At 34.4% G+C, this 16405-nt stretch overlaps 1 protein-coding gene across 2 annotated transcripts in view; it reads right to left on the reverse strand.

Annotated features, from left to right (window-relative positions):
* Positions 1–12440, reverse strand: part of LOC123527172 (synaptotagmin-1-like) — a 44098-nt gene extending 31658 nt beyond the window's left edge. The window contains exon 1 of one of the 2 annotated variants that reach the window (XM_045306472.2): positions 12173–12440. The gene's annotated coding sequence lies outside the window, so the exon portion shown is untranslated. Of the gene's footprint in view, positions 1–3124; positions 3342–12172 lie in introns of those variants that run through there. The other variant, XM_053523169.1, reaches the window with a different exon arrangement.
* Between the last annotated feature and the right edge of the window lie 3965 nt (positions 12441–16405).

Here is a 16405-nt window from a genome sequence, read left to right on the forward strand (position 1 = left end):
AAGAAAATCCTTACCACGTAGTTTTTTTTCAATTTAGCGACAGAAGCTGTTATCATATGAAGTTTTTTCTTCTTCTTATTCCATTAACATCTATTTCAATAAAAGTTTCTGTGAAAGACAAATCACCGCAAACCCTATGGAATACCGGTATCTATTTTAAGGATTTTTCCTGTTGCATTTAACAAAGAGATTGCAAAGAAATGTCACAATTTCTTTGGGAAAGGCAGGTTTTTGCCAACTGCTGATTAACACTGAGTAAAGTACAGCGCATTGTTTTGTAAATAGTTTAAACCCCCACAATGACGCATTACCGAGAACAACCTTAAGTCGTTGACATTGTTTATCATCGCCCTTTTAACCACTTACTAGTACATTGTTTCTTATGTAGACCACATATGTAATATACATTTCTGTTCAAAATTTTGATTCAAATCCTACAGGACAGTTTGTTAAGGTATTTAGTAATGAAAAATATCTTTGATAAATGCTTTATATAGTGGAGCAGCTTAGTGTGAAAATCTAAGGAAATACTTCACTTGATGATACAAGTAAGAAATTTACACCAAATGTTCATCATATGACCCAGATTCAAAAATGATCGAGGGCCATCTAAAAATCATCCATTTTCAAGATGGCCTCCAAATTTCAAAATGGCTGCCAGAATTGAGGCAGTTTTCATATAATCAGGATCTGTAAGTTTCTAAAATATCATATTTGTTGAGCTGTAACATGTTTTTCTATCAGTTTGTTCCCATAAACTGATAGTTTTATTTTTAATGTTGCCTTTTCCAAATATAGACCCATTTAAGAAGGTCGCCATCTTTAAAATGACTGCCAGACTTTTAGATAACGTTCTTATCACGGCCAAGTATGAGTCTTCTACTTTCAGTGCTATAACCATCGACTATTGATTAGATCCTGCTCCCAGATAAACCTGAAAGCACATTATTATGACACTGGCCTGAAATAAGCTAATATGGTTTATATGGACGTCTCTTCTTTTCAATCTGTTCTCTGTTCTACCCTTCATTTCTTGCTTTGTTTCACTGAGAAACAGTATCAAAATCATGACAATACTGAACCATTGCTAATCAGCTGAAACAAAATCTTTAATTAAATGATATGTGTAATGATTCTATAGAATGAACTACAAACACTACAAGGGCACACTGATATAGTTCATAATGTCATGTTACTCAGCATAGGGTCCAGTGACAACTTCCGTACGTATATGTAACAAAAAAAACCCAAGTCATATCACATACAGCAAAAAATGATAATTCCTTGGCCTTCAAATTAAAATAGTACATACTTTGTATTAACATATACCAAATTTGAATATGTCATTGTAAGTTTGAGTGTTTTAAGTGTCTGTGCTTTTGTTTATATTCTATTTCAAACTCTTGATAATGTTGAAAAGAGTTTAATAGAAGACCTCCTAAACTATGGAATAGCTTTCTTAGATGCGTTGAAAATAAAACTCAACTATTGAGTTTTCGTGCGGATAAAACAAGACGTATCACTAATGGTGATGAAAACCCCCAGATATCAGCTTATTGTCAGAGGAACAGGGTTATTGAAAATATGATACATTGCTTTGTATACTGTACAAGAAGAAAATGTACAAAGACGCACAAAAATGGTGCGCAAAACTGTATAAGATTCCCATACTTCACTGCTGTACCTTAAAAAGAAGAAAGTAGGTCAAGATAAAGGTTACTGAAAATCAGTTTTGAAATGTTTGTTCAGACTGGAATCCAGAATAGCCCCTAGATTTCTCGGGGTATAATGATAAGGGTGCAAACCAATAAATGATCATAGCAACAAAAGCTGCCGATATTGTTTGCAATTTATATATAAACAGAAATGCGCTTGCTCCATGTGATCACGAAGAAGCGGATAATCGTATATTTGTTCATGCAAAGCATGCCTCATTGACAGAAAACCGAACAATTACAATTATTAGTTAGTTCTTGCTATGGCAGTGTACTGATGTTTTGTGGCTTGCTTACCTGGTCCTCACTCAGAGGATTGCCATTGTTTCTTGCTTTTACCCGTTGAGAAACTGTTTCTGCATTTGTCGACAAGGGCAAGAAATCTGCATGGAGGAATGGAATGTTTGTGAAACAGCTATAGTTCAAAGCATTCATAGTCTCAGTGCTGCCAAATACATAATAACTGAGTAGGAAATGGATACATAGAAACAAAATAGTTATGCTGTATGCTCGATCAAGCACGACATGCAAGATGGATGAACCTTGACTTGATTTGTTACCCGGAAACAAAGAGCGTATAATGGGATTCGATCAACAAAAGGTGGTCTGAAACAATTCACCGAGCGAGCAATTTTTCAGGCAGGCCATGTCTGAGGTAAAGCAGCTGTTACCATGGAGGAACTGCCGCCTCCGTCAAACTGGGGATGGCTGAAGCAGAACAATGTGTGGATCCCTTATCGGATGGAATTGTCGGTTAAATCTGAATGCTTCCAGGTCCTTCAAAGGTGTGACTGCAAAAGGACTTCCTGTACTGGATATTGCAAGTGCCACCACTTAGGTCTGCTATGCACAGCAATTTGATGTTGCAACTGTTCAGAAAATGACTAAATGCAGTATATGCATATTTTTTTGTTTCGGCTAGAACACGATTTCCATTGTGTATAATTTCATGGGTATAGTAAATCAACAGAAATAGTTTCTTAAGGTTTGCCTTATAAGAAAATGTTGCTCTTGACTGTGCAAGTGCTAACGCTAATATAAATAAAGCAAAGTAAAAGGAGACCCGGTTTAATTGGGTTCGTGCAAGGAAATAAATTTGCAATACGCTTCACGTCCCGTACCACGGGTCAAGCGGAATTCTACAATAAAAATACGTGAATGGAATCTATGATCCCAAAGCGCCAGGACTAAAAACAAACAAATAAGTTTATCAAGAGTTTGTTTTACAGAACCGAAATAGAGGCGATCTAAAGTGTGTTCGATATACATTCTGTGCACTACTATATTGCTTGATATACTAAATAATCAATCTTTTCGTAAATAGATAGTTGAAAGAAAATAGCATTTTCAATAATTTAAATTACTCTAACAGACAAAATAATGATACCGATTTTAAATAATATTGTTACCTGCTCCATCCACATTATCTTTGTCCAGTAAGCGAATTCCTTTATCCCTTTCCGAATATATAAGAAAAGAGTAATTTCACTATTTTAAGTTTTATCAATGAACACCTAAGAAATATTTTTCAGTTACACTAAATTCCAGTTAACATAGAAGAAAGCAGAATCCGGAAATTTGTTGTTTGGCGAGGTGCCCTTATAATACAGAAGTTTTACAGCTGTAATCTATACATTGTTGTTAGAATCAATAATATAATATATTAACTATGGTGGCAGCTGGCATGTGTCAAATCAACAATTAGAAATACTGTTTGAATCAGATTATTTTGCACTGTGAACGTACTATGTGTCACAGTCAGTCGCGCGTGCTTTCGAGAATATGCTTTAAAGGCTTTGCTAAGGCGTCAAGAGACGTCAAGACGAACTGTCATATCTGTAATATTTCTCTGAAATAATTGTATTTGGAATCGGACCCGGCTGAGATCGGGGAACGGTTAATTGCTTTCGCGTTGACGGGGGAAGATGCGCATTGGTCGGGCTGTTACGGAAGAGGGATTTTTTTTTGTAAAATCATTTGGAGAATAAGATTTTTGAAGTTTCTATCTTTGTGTTTAAAAAAAAAACATATAGGGAAGCCATGTTTTAGAGGGATCAATTTCGCCTATCATATGAATAATTCTGCACTAATTTCTATACTGATCATCAAACTCAGAGTAGGGTATCTTTGAAAGTTTTATGCAACCCCCCCCCCCCCCCCCCCAAAAAAAAAAAAAAAAAAAACACACACACACACACAAAGCCCCCCCCCCCCCACCACCACAAAAAAAAACAAAACAAAACAAAAAAAAAAACAAGTCTCATACATGTTTAAACGAATAAATTACACTAACCTATTTGTAGAGAATTGTCTGTTTCAGAGGAGAACTTGTCTTATCCTTCCACAAGCACCTGCTTCTGTTAAGCAAACTGGGTGGAAGAACCACGCAGGGATCATTACTGTGAGGGATTTTTACAAGACTGACATAAACTGGATTATAGGTGATGCTACGTAAGGTGAACAGAAGAAGATGCGATCACTTCTTGTAAGCTCAAAAACGAAGAGAAGGGGTCGCCGAAAGATTTGTGTTGATACAGGCTTTACGTCCAGTGATTCGGTGGGGCATAATTGTGACGTTTTGCCAAGATTGACAGAATGATTTCAGAAGGGATTTTGTTAGAATAACAAAACCAGTTAGAATCATTTGTTTACTAAAATAGAATAAATGAATAGATGAGAACCTTATTAACACATGAGCCAACAACAGTTTTACTATTTTTTCCCGTTGTTCCTAACATTATGTGTGTCATATCCCATTTCCTTATAAAGCATACGGCCAATGTCCTAATGTTTTAAATATTTTTTCCATAGACATTTACCTAAAACAGAAAAATGACTTTGTTTTGTACATAACTAAAGATCGAGCGCTGGAAATTAATTTTACTCATTTACATTATGCTTCCTTCACAAACGCAATAAAACATACATGGCTTTCTCTGTTACTACCAGGAAGACGTCACAATATGACCTGTATTTTCGATCGCTTAAATAGCATAATATCATTTTTGTTTTGTTTTAAAACCGTGCTTTTTAATCAGGAAGTTTCACAGAACAAAACCCCTACATTGAAATCCATCAACAGAGCGTGCATGGTTTCATTTTCTGCAGTGAATATAATTTAGCTAATGGCAGTTAAAATTACAGAAATTATCCTCCGTTTCTACGCATTATGACAATAAAACTGCAAGGCATGACAGTTCTGCACGGAACTGTTATACTCGTATACAATTTCATTGAAGAATTCTTAAATATTTTATGAGTTTATTCTGTAGAAACTCTTTTTTTTTTTCGGGGAGAAAGTATGATGCTACAAATCAAGTCATAGTGAATCATCTGCAAGGGATTAAAAGTGCCATACAAAATGTTCATGTAAGTTGCTCTAGTTTTACCAGGAAACTGAATATAAAACCTCAAACTAGTCAAAAAACCTATTCAGCGAAGTTTTAATAATAACAAAATCAGAAAAGTACTTCAAAGAAGTAGTAGACTGGTTCTACAACTCTGTTCCAGTTATGTGCAGTTTAGTATAGCTGCAATATGCAAGATATAGAAGATGAATTCCATTTTATTTTGAAATGTCCATCTTATTCAGAGTTAAGAAAGAAATATATCAAAAAATCTTGTATGTTTATTGCAGTCTGATAATAGAAATGATATGATTTATTTATATCTATTATTTATCTAGATATAAAAATACACGCAATGTCTTTGATGTCTTTATACATAATTTATCTTCGGTTGATTGTGAAGCAAGTTCTACAACATTAATGTTAATCACTCTCGACACTTCATTCCTGAATGATGGAATCCAATGCCGCGAGGGTATGAGAGAAGAGAAGCCAATTTCCCTTTTAATACTGAGCGTCAAGCAAGGCAGCTACTGTACTGGTACCATTTTTCACGTCTTTGGTATGACGCGGCCGGGGATCGAACCCACGACCTCCCGCACTCGAAGCGGACGCTTTACCACTAGGCTATCGAGGCAGTAAACGGCAATTTAAATACAACAATCCTCTTAAAACAAGTCTGTTGTATATATAACAACATGTATTTACCTACATAATTACGTGATATTTTTGTACTAGTATGAATGTATGACGATGTATTATGTATTAGTCAATAAAGTATATATTCTGTTCTGTTCTGTTCTGTTCCTTATAACCTTAGTAACGCTAGCGGCCATGTCGACGTTTTGACGTCTTGTAAAATCACCAATAGCAGCAAATCAAATTTCCGCTACAGAATATCATCTCGACTCTGTTGATGTATTTCCTAACACTTCAGTGACGTCTCCATAATAAAAATGTCAATCGGTCATCTGGTCATTCGAACTTATGTCTGTGGCAGTCAAACGTTGTCTGATATAAAAATGACGTCATAAGACCATGTACAAATATGGGCAAAACACTAAACAGTCAAAGCATTCTGGAACATACTGACAAAAGCAATAATTTAGATAATTTGATGTCATAATACACCTATTAATAATATAGATAGTTTTATTATTTCCAGATAAATAAATGAATCTACATGAAACAGTAAAATATATTTTTACATAAACAGGGATTAGTATATTTTTGAAAATGTATATTCTTACTCTTCCAAAGATACACTGTTTACAGAATGAAAATTGATAGATATATTTTTTAAGGATTAAAACAGGATAAATAGACTTACGAAAATTTTTGTGAACAAAGTTGACATTATGAAGACGTCGTTGACAGCGGGTCGAGACGCAAACGCCCTATTTTTAAAGAAATGACCACACGACAAATGTTATGCAAGGTAACAAGATTAGATCTGGCAAATTTGCAGCAGCTGCATTGTTTTCAAAATCATATAAACTCAACAGGATTTTGTTGTCCAGTTTTGAAGTTATTACATTAGTCTACGTGTTTTGTGATGACTATAAAACCCATTTTCATGTAAGGAATATGTAACTTCCAAGACCCTTTTTTATTATATGAATCCATAACATGTATTTTATTATTACATATGGTGTAAGCTTTTGACTGGAATGTGGCAATATGGAAAACAAATTCGTTAAAACTCCATATCTATCAATGCTTTAAGCCAAAGAACTATAAAAACATTTATTTTATAGCTCTTTGTTTAAGCGGAAAAACTCTTCTTTTTTTAAAAATTTATAATGAACTGTATTTTTTTTCTCTCTAAAACCTGGATATATTGGGAAAAGAATCCCTCACGTCAATACATGTATATCTTAGCTATGGATTAAATAATTCACAGTGAAAACTATTGCAAAAACAAAGAGCTATAAAAATGTTTTTATAGTTCTTTGGCAAAAACGAGACATTATATAACTATTATATGCTCCCGTGCGTGTATTAACATAATTATTACATAACTGGTTTTACTCTCCGTTTAGTTACAATGGAATCGGAAAATTCAATATTTCTGAACTTCATTACAAGTGCATATCGTCATTTTAAGGTGTATCGTTGATTGATGTGGAGTACATTTTTTATTTACGTCAGTATTGTCTATTTAATTCATACTAATTAATTTTAGGTCGATTGTGAAGCAAGTTCTACAACTTATATTAATCATCCTCGACATCACATTCCTGGTGAAATCCACTGCCACGAGAGTATGAGAGAAGAGAAGCCAGTTTCCCTTTTAATGCTGAGCGCCAAGCAAGGGAGCTACTGGTACGATTTTTCACGTCTTTGGTATGACGCGGCCGGTCAGTATTGTCAACTTTATTAAGGCTATTGAAAACCTTCATAATATTTATATTATATCAATATGTGTAGATAGTATGTAATAAAGAGATTATTAGCTTTATATCGGGAATTTAGTCAAGTCATGCAATATCTCCACTGCAGAACTCGTGCGTGTTTCTCGATACAAAAATATTATATTGCGCAATGGTACGGGATAATTACCTGCAGTTTTGCACTAATAGTTAAAAAGATAACTAATAAGCCAGAGAAATACAGTCAGTTTCCATTATTTATTACAATTTGCATTGAAAAACTTATAAACAGCTGAATGTTTTGTCTTGGAAAGATTGATAGGCGCTGTTGTCATGTCAACAAAAGTCGTGTTTTGAACAAAATGATGTCCAAAAAGGTTATCCGAATATAGGCAGCATGTCGTAAAGTCTTTTGTCTTTAAGTAAATGAAGGTATTGAAAAGGGATCAGATGCGGTGACCTCATGAACCACTTCCATTTTCCTACTTATAGCTAAATTATGGAATTAGTTATACTTGTATAAAAATCAGGACAAAGAACTATGAAGTTTGTTTTTCTTAAACTCTTAATATACATTTATTTCATTTTTACAGTTCGTTTCTCTTAGCTCTACCAAGCATATTTATAATAGTTTAATCCGGTTTTTTTTTTCATCACTCTCCCAATGTTACCAAGTGTTCGGCTGCTATATGCTATTTTATTTTAAAATCAATATTAATGTAATATTAAAATTTAACATCAAGTTAAAACATGTAATTTTATTCATTTTTTAACAGTCACAAAAAAAAACGAATTTGGTAAGTTTGTTCAGTATATCATGTTCACATTTAAACTTAAAAGTGACAACTATTTGTTCGACTGTATGCTTCGTAAACATGATAATTAAAATTAAGCACTCGCATCTATGTTTCAGTTGTGTATCTTATATACTTTCAGTAGTGCTAAATTTATGTATCAGTCAATTATATCATGTAGCAATCTTGTAATAAATATACTAACAGTAAAAATAATACAGTTGTATGTTCATATAGCTGTGATTTATTCTGATACGCACTGATCCGATTCTAATAAATAACAATGGAGTGAAAACCGTTAAGAATTCTGATTTTGTTTTATATTTTCTATACTGAATCTCAAACGTTATACTATTTTTATTTCGCACACACATATATCTCATTTATTTCACTTTTACAAAAAGCAACCGATATATTCTAAGTCAGTCACGGTGAAGCGTGGATGTACAATTTACAAAACTATAAACTGTGATTTTTGACATTATTAAAATTTGTTATATTGTAAGACCGAATATTTCAATGACACGTGGATGCGACAATTTACAAAATTATAAACTGTCATTTTTGACCGTAACAATGACACGTGGCTGTGATATTTACCGCAATACAATAATTTTTGACACCAGTTTTTTTTTTACATATAAAATAAATGATATGTAGCGCAAAATGCGATAAAGGCAATATTTTATCTTTTATTTATAAAATAATTTGTCAAAAAACTTAAGCCATACAATGGTATTCCAGCTATCATAATTCTAACTCTTTTGCCTCTACTACGAAATACTTCAATCAACACAGAGAATCTTACCAGCTAACCGAACATAACATTTTGGACAGAGTGGCTAAAATGCAGTTTTAGCTGTTTTTAAATGCAATTCGAGGGTTGAACGCAATATTGTCAAGTCCTTCTTTATTTAATAGGAGTTACGACAGTATTGCGTTCAAGCCTCGAATTGGAAGCAAGATACTGTTGAATTTCTTTAATTATTTTTGTGTCATCGTTTTCCTTGTTTGTTATACTTTCACGTCATAACAGTAATAAAATTTGTTTAAGAAGAGAAACCTTTAAAGTTAGTGAAAAACGTTTTCTGCTTGCATTCTATATACATTACTTAGGAAAATACTATGGTTGATTTCATGTGAAATTGGAAGCAAGAAGAACAAGAGTTACATTAATAAACAATACACCAGTGGAAAGATAAGAAAATGAATTTTATCGAAGGAACAGTGATAAATTTAAATATCAAAACAGAAATTAAGAATAGTCGTAACAAAATTTAATCCTTCTATATTTCAATGTAAATCACAGGTCTGTCTGATATCAGAAAGTCTCTGCGGTGGCTGTTCTCGCAACCCCGCTGCGGATGGATTGATAAGACGCCTAAGAAGAAAAAAGTTTGGTATGTGAGTAAATGGATTTGACATCACGGTACTACAAACCAGATACTCCGATACTCAAGACCAGATACCATGGTACTTCCAACCATATAATACGTTACTACAGAACCACAGATCAGATAGCACGATACAATAGGCCAAATAACACGGTTCCGCAGACCAGACACCTCCCACAAGAAAAAAACGATCTCAAGTTATCATCCGGAAACCTTTTAACTGTTCCGGGTCACTGTAATATTGACCTTTGATCTACTGATCTCAAAATTAATAGGAGTCATCTGCTAGTCACTTGACCTACTGACCTCAAATCAATAATTATGGGTAATATGACAGTCATAAGTGACCTCCGTATCTAATGTGACCTTATACCAAAGCATTCTCTAGTTATTTGGCAAAATAGTTCTACTGTTCTGAGTCAATGTGACCTTAACCTTTGACCTACTGGCCTCAAACTCGTGATCCTAGACCCAAGCGTTCTCAAGTTATCGTCTGGAAACGGTTTAACTTTGACCTACTGCTCAAAATCAATAGGGGTCATCTGCTGGTCATGACCAACCTCCCTATCAACTTTCATGATCCTAGGTTCAAGGGTTCTTGAGTTATCATCCGGATACCGATTGGTCTACATTCCGACCGACCAACATACCGACCGGCCGACCGACCGACATCTGCAAAACAATATACCCCTTCTTCTTCGAAGCGGGGGGGGGGGGGGGGGGGGGGGGGGGTGCAAAACCGTACATATTAAATTCAATAAAAAAGTACTTTTTTTAACATTGATAGTAAATGGTAATTTTTAAAACATGTTGAATTTGTAACAAAACATAACTGAGTCATCTTTACCATCTAGCTATCTAATTAAAAGTAATTTCAGTACTTTGATTTGTTAATGATGGCACCCTGAAAGATCCACATTTTGATAAATTCTGGAGAGTTCATGTTGAAATTACATATAACAAGAAATATCTTTAAAAATGATGGTCGGCGAATTGTAATAAGGGAAGAAGTTTATGAATTTTTCATCTAACATTCATCTTTCATCTAACATTTTTCAAATTGCAAAACTAAACACCGCACTTTAACGATTTAAATGGTTCTCTTTTAATTTTTCGCAAAGGTTTTGTTGGGTTGCAATTTTGTTTTGTTTATCCTTAGACGAATAATTACAGCAGTAGTTTGATGAAGATTCATGAATCGGTTCATGAGAAGAGGTCATTAAATGTGTTTATATTTTAGCTAAATGGGTCCCTATCCCCATTTGTAACAAAATAGCAGGAGACCTTACGATATTGTTACACATCGAGTTTGATAAAAATCCATTACATTTTAGTGGTTAATGCGAAGAAAGGCATATCTACTTTTAGCTATAGTGGTCCCTAATAGGGCCCAAGTTCCTATATAAATAAATTTGGAAGAGGACCTTATAATGATGCTCCAGGCCAAGTATGACAAAGATCCACCAAGCTGTTCATGAGACGCTGTATAAAGGCATTTCTAGTTTTAGCTCTAGCAGCCCTAAAAGGGGTCAAATGTCCCAGCTGAACAAAGTTGGCTGCGGGCCTAATAAAGATGCTACAAATCAAGTTTGATTTGAATACATGAGAATAAATCAATTAAAGGATTTCTATTTATTATTTTTATTTATTTCAAAAATAGGCCAACTGATCCCGCTTTAACAAATGCATATTCGCTATTCATGAATCTTTGGACAATGACGTCACACCTATAAAAAAGGGAAGTTCAAGCAAAACATACAATTGTAATTATTTCAATATTTCTGTTTCATAAGCAAAGTTTGACCGTAATCATATCACATAGATAAACTATATGCAGCGTACCTTCATTTCAGTGTAATGAGATTCAGACATTATATAGCATATATATAATGAAACAGATTTCAACTGAGTTCAATATTTGCATACCATACTAAAGAAAAATATTCATATATAATAAATCAGTTAAATAATTTATAACAAATATATCAAAGCAAACAAGTACTCATTCTAATATGCAATCTGAATTAGTCACAAAAGCAAGAAAACTTTTCATATACAGACGACAATTGTAACAAGGAAAATCTTTTAAAAAGCACTTCTCTACATAAATGACTCTTATCACACCCTTATTCATGTGATACGCAGACCGTATTCAGCTCTTTCTTTAATTTGATATATGTTGGTATTTGAACAGGTTTTTATCATATTTATTAAACTTACTTATCATTTTGAGATATATCAATATTCTTGCTAAATATACTGAGCCAAAGTTAGCTTTAAAACTGTGAACAGCGTCGTTTAGGATAAACGCTTTGTCTACATTTCACTCAGCATAGCACAATCAACAGAGTGAAAGAAATTGACACTCTCGTCCAATCAGGCAGAGTGTTGCATAAATCTTCCATTTTGATAAATTATCTATAATGCGTTATCAAGTAGTTTGATTTGCAAACTGAAGTCACGTGGCATAGGTAACGAAAACGAATTTAGACGGCGTCGCCGAAAAATACAATTTGAGACATAGGCATATATAAATACATGTATTATTACCTTCAGCATCCATTAGTGTTTATTTTCTGCAAGTTAGCAAAATTCATTTATCCGTTCTAAACACATTAGAAAACACAAAATCATATATCTTTTAAGTACAGTAGGTCAGTCTGTACTAATCAACATAATTTATGGAAATTGTCCCATATGTAAACGTCAGATTCCAATCAGCATATAGAATAAAAAAGATTTTTTTTTACATATTGAATATATTATCATTACACGTGAAAAGGTACTCTATTAACGTACAAGTTTTACATCAAGAAACTTCTGAATCAATATGTATATCAAACAGTAAATACGGCAGCAGCTGGAAATATACATATACTTACTTGTATAGTGGGTCAAATTAACAATTACAGTAGCGTACATGTACGTATCGACATAGGACACCTTTAATTATCCACTTTTTGTCCTGTATGCTGCTTGTTAATTATTCTGATGTAGCTTTAAGCTAGAACAAGTTCAAAGGTGCTTTTAATTTTATGCTAAAACAGATAAAGAAGCTTTCAAAATAGAGAATATTTTCATAGTTAGAAAAGCACTAATTTCAATGAAGTCTGTGCTCAGACCCTGTGTTTTGTTCACAGGAGATAATTGGATTTTTGTATAATTATGCCCCTTTTCCCATGCAAAACTATGGCTTGCACAGGCGCTACGGAACAAAATCATATTGCTGTTACAAATAATTCATGTAATGTAGAATCTCATTCAGTTCAATATCTTATGGGGATTTCCAGTAGTTATTACTGTGCATCCTTCCGTTTTTCATTAAATAGAAAGTGGAATTATTTTCAGACGGTATCGAACTCTGCGTGAACAAACACAAACTCTGTGGAACATATTTCAGTTGGCAAAAAGCAAATGGGTCGGCTTCTAGAAAAGGAGATGTCTGTTTACAAGTAATACGACAAAAAGTAAAGATAATGTAGCTTTGGTCAATGTAGCCACAAATGAATACCATTACAGTTAATGCTAAGCTGAGCATGCTTAAGTGTTCCATAGGAAACGTGTAAAAGACGATTCTTTCTAAATCAAACATCCTTGAAATGAAACAATGAAACCGGATAGCAGAGTTATGGGCCCTGGCAAAAATTAACAACAACAAAAAAAAAAAACACACACACAAAGAAACAACAACCGAGAAATGTCTAAATACTCCAGAAAAAAGCATGGATATCCATAATAATTTATTACTTTTTGGTGTGAATGACATAAGCTACTTATACAGTAGAGAAAAAGGATGTCCATACAAAAAAAAACAGATAAAAAGTGTGTTATTGGTACATTCAAGATTTTTTTTTCAAAAATAGAAATAAAAAAAAATCATGTAAATTTTGGAATTTTATAACAAACAAGAGCTGTCACTAATGTTGACAAATGCCCCCGCAGCGCCTTGACCTTTGACCTGGTGACCCCAAAGTCAGTATGGGTCGTGTACTCAATAAGTACTATCAGCATGTGAAGTTTGAAGGTCCTGGGTGCAGTGGTTCGCGAGTGAAGTGCCTTCATGCAAAACTTTAATGTTGTGACGAACGAACGAACGAACGGACGAACTAACGAACGGACGGACAGTTGAAAACTAATATGCCTCCCTTCGGGGGCATAATTACCGGTATAATTATTTATGTCAACTACGTATATCCTATGTACTATAGTGACAATAAAATAACAATTTTACATGAAAAATGAAATTTCTTCAGTTTGCTTCAGTTTCCATTTTAAATTGATCATGCACCTATCTTGTCCATAACATAAAAACGGGCATAGTGACATACACTTACGGTCGCTGAAAATAATAGAGGACACACTGACGTAGATTTATTTAAAATTTAAAAGAAGTCTGTCAAAAAAATCTAGAAAATGTCCTTTAACAACATTAACATTTTCCTCTCTCTCTCTCCCTCTTCCTCGTTAACTATATTCAGATTGGTAAAATAGGCCTGAAACTTGAATTTGCAAAAAATCTTACAAATTGTTTCAGTTGCTTTATTAAGGAAACTTTCAACGCAGATTATCCCTGTACCTTTCTATAATGAGTCTTGTAGTGAAATAAGCCAGGTAAAGAAAAGGCAATGTGCAATTGGTGTGGTGTCACAGAGGTCTTGGGTTCAAACCTAGTGGGATCACAACCGCATGAGACAACATTAAATTGCAAATTACTGGTGTTATTTTTTAAAAGGATTTACGCGATGTCTCAATGAGCTTGAATGTTTGTTTTATGGCGAACCAAGAGAAGTTTGTGTAATTAACAAAATCCATACAACATCAACAATTTGCTTAAAGCGTTCATTTGCATTGATCGAATGTATGAATGACTAATATGTTTGTAACAGATGTTTATGTCAACTTCCGTACAAATACACCTATCTCTATCGACTACCTATAACACTAACCCTGCTAAATTTCTATAATGAACTTGTCCATCTTTCAATTTGGACAGTACCATTAACTGTCAAAAGGGGTGCTTACCAAAAATGATACTGACTGAATGGCGAACAGTGCAGATCATGATCAGACTGCACGGATGTGCAGGCTGATCATGATCTACACTGGTCGCAAAGGCAGACTCAGTCGTGCCCAGCAAGATAAGGGTTTAAAGAAACTAGGACAAACCTGGATTATGTCCACTTCATACGGATGCCAACCAAAATGAGCGGATAGTCTTATCAATTAACTTTGAATAATTTTGTCCGCAAGACTAAGCAGTAGTTTGGTAGTTAATGATTTTTTTTTATTTTAACGTCACAGCGGCACAATTTATAGGTCATATACAACCTTCCAGCTTTTTATCGTGGAGGAAGCCTTTCGTGCGCCAGCTGGATGTCTTTCTCACCTGTAAGAATTCTACATGGCTGTGTTTGTTTTGGGTTTAACGCCGTTTTTCAACAGTATTTCAGTTATGTAACGGCGGGCACTAACCAGTGTCCCTGGATTCTGTACCATTACAAACCTGTTCTCCGCAAGTAACTCAGTGCCAACTTCCCCACTTGAATCAGAGGTGGCGGACGAATGATTTCAGACACAATGTCTTTTATCAAATCGTCACGGAGAACATACACTCACGACCCCGAGATCCGTAGATCTGCGCTCTACCTATTGAGCAAAGCGGGCGAGCCCACAGCTGTGAGGGCACCCACTTGGCCAAAGATTCACCCATGTGAACCAGTTCAACTGATACTGAATAAAAGAGATCAACAAGCAAAATTTTCGAGACGTACGAACACCACTCTCGCATCCCTTTCCCCACCCCGGTGCAAATCTAAATTTCTTACTCTCCAATGTTTTAAAGAGCCATAAATAATCGAAGCAGGATCGTGCTAATGATATTGCTAATAAGCAAACAACTTTCAGAACACATCAAGAAATTTTTAAGACCACAAAGCTGAAGATAGGAAAGTGGCATTGCCATACACTAGATAAACTAGTCCATAAAATAAATCTTACACGCTCAGTTAAATGAAGCAATGCCATGTATAAAGCTCGTGTTACAATGTTCCAACGGATCTTCTTACAGATTTGTTAATAACCTGAACGTACAGTTCACACGTCGCTGTTATGAAGGAAAGGGAAATACTAATTCATCGATTTCGCAACAGATGCTGTTGTTTGGTTTAGGAAAGGAAATACAAAGGTAATTAAGAATAAAATGATTTACCAATACACATGTTATGGCTTATTTCCTCATCGAAGTCATGGTTCAATAAAGCCAAAGCTGTCCATCCATATTTGCACTAAAAACAGAAGTTAACGCTTTGGCAACAGCGCAACAACAAGTTATTGAAGGAACCGGACGGATTATGTTACGGTTTTTAGACGCCATGCATGAATGGATGCTCAAGTGACATATGTACCAAATAAAGTAAAATTTATTTAGACAGCTATTCTAATGACCTTCAGACTGAACGTAGTGAGCTCGTTGCTTTAAATACTTTTCAGAACGTTTTTTTTTCAGAACTGTTTAAAAACTTTCTTTTTAGAAGACAGTGACCGTATTTTTTTCTCCAAAATGATTATCATGGGATCGTGTAACAAAAAAGATAAGGCTACAAGATCAATATCAAAAGGGCCACATTAGCACTAAGTAGCTAATTTGAAATTAACTATTTGACCCTGAATACATATATGACACACTTAATCATGAATGTCGTGTGTTTAGTAAAAAGCAAAACAGGTGAAGCCCCCAATTTAAACAAATCTGAGAGATCTTTAAAAGGATGTTGCAGACGAAAT

This window comes from Mercenaria mercenaria, chromosome 14 (genome assembly GCF_021730395.1).
Source record: "Mercenaria mercenaria strain notata chromosome 14, MADL_Memer_1, whole genome shotgun sequence".
NCBI lineage: Eukaryota > Metazoa > Mollusca > Bivalvia > Venerida > Veneridae > Mercenaria > Mercenaria mercenaria.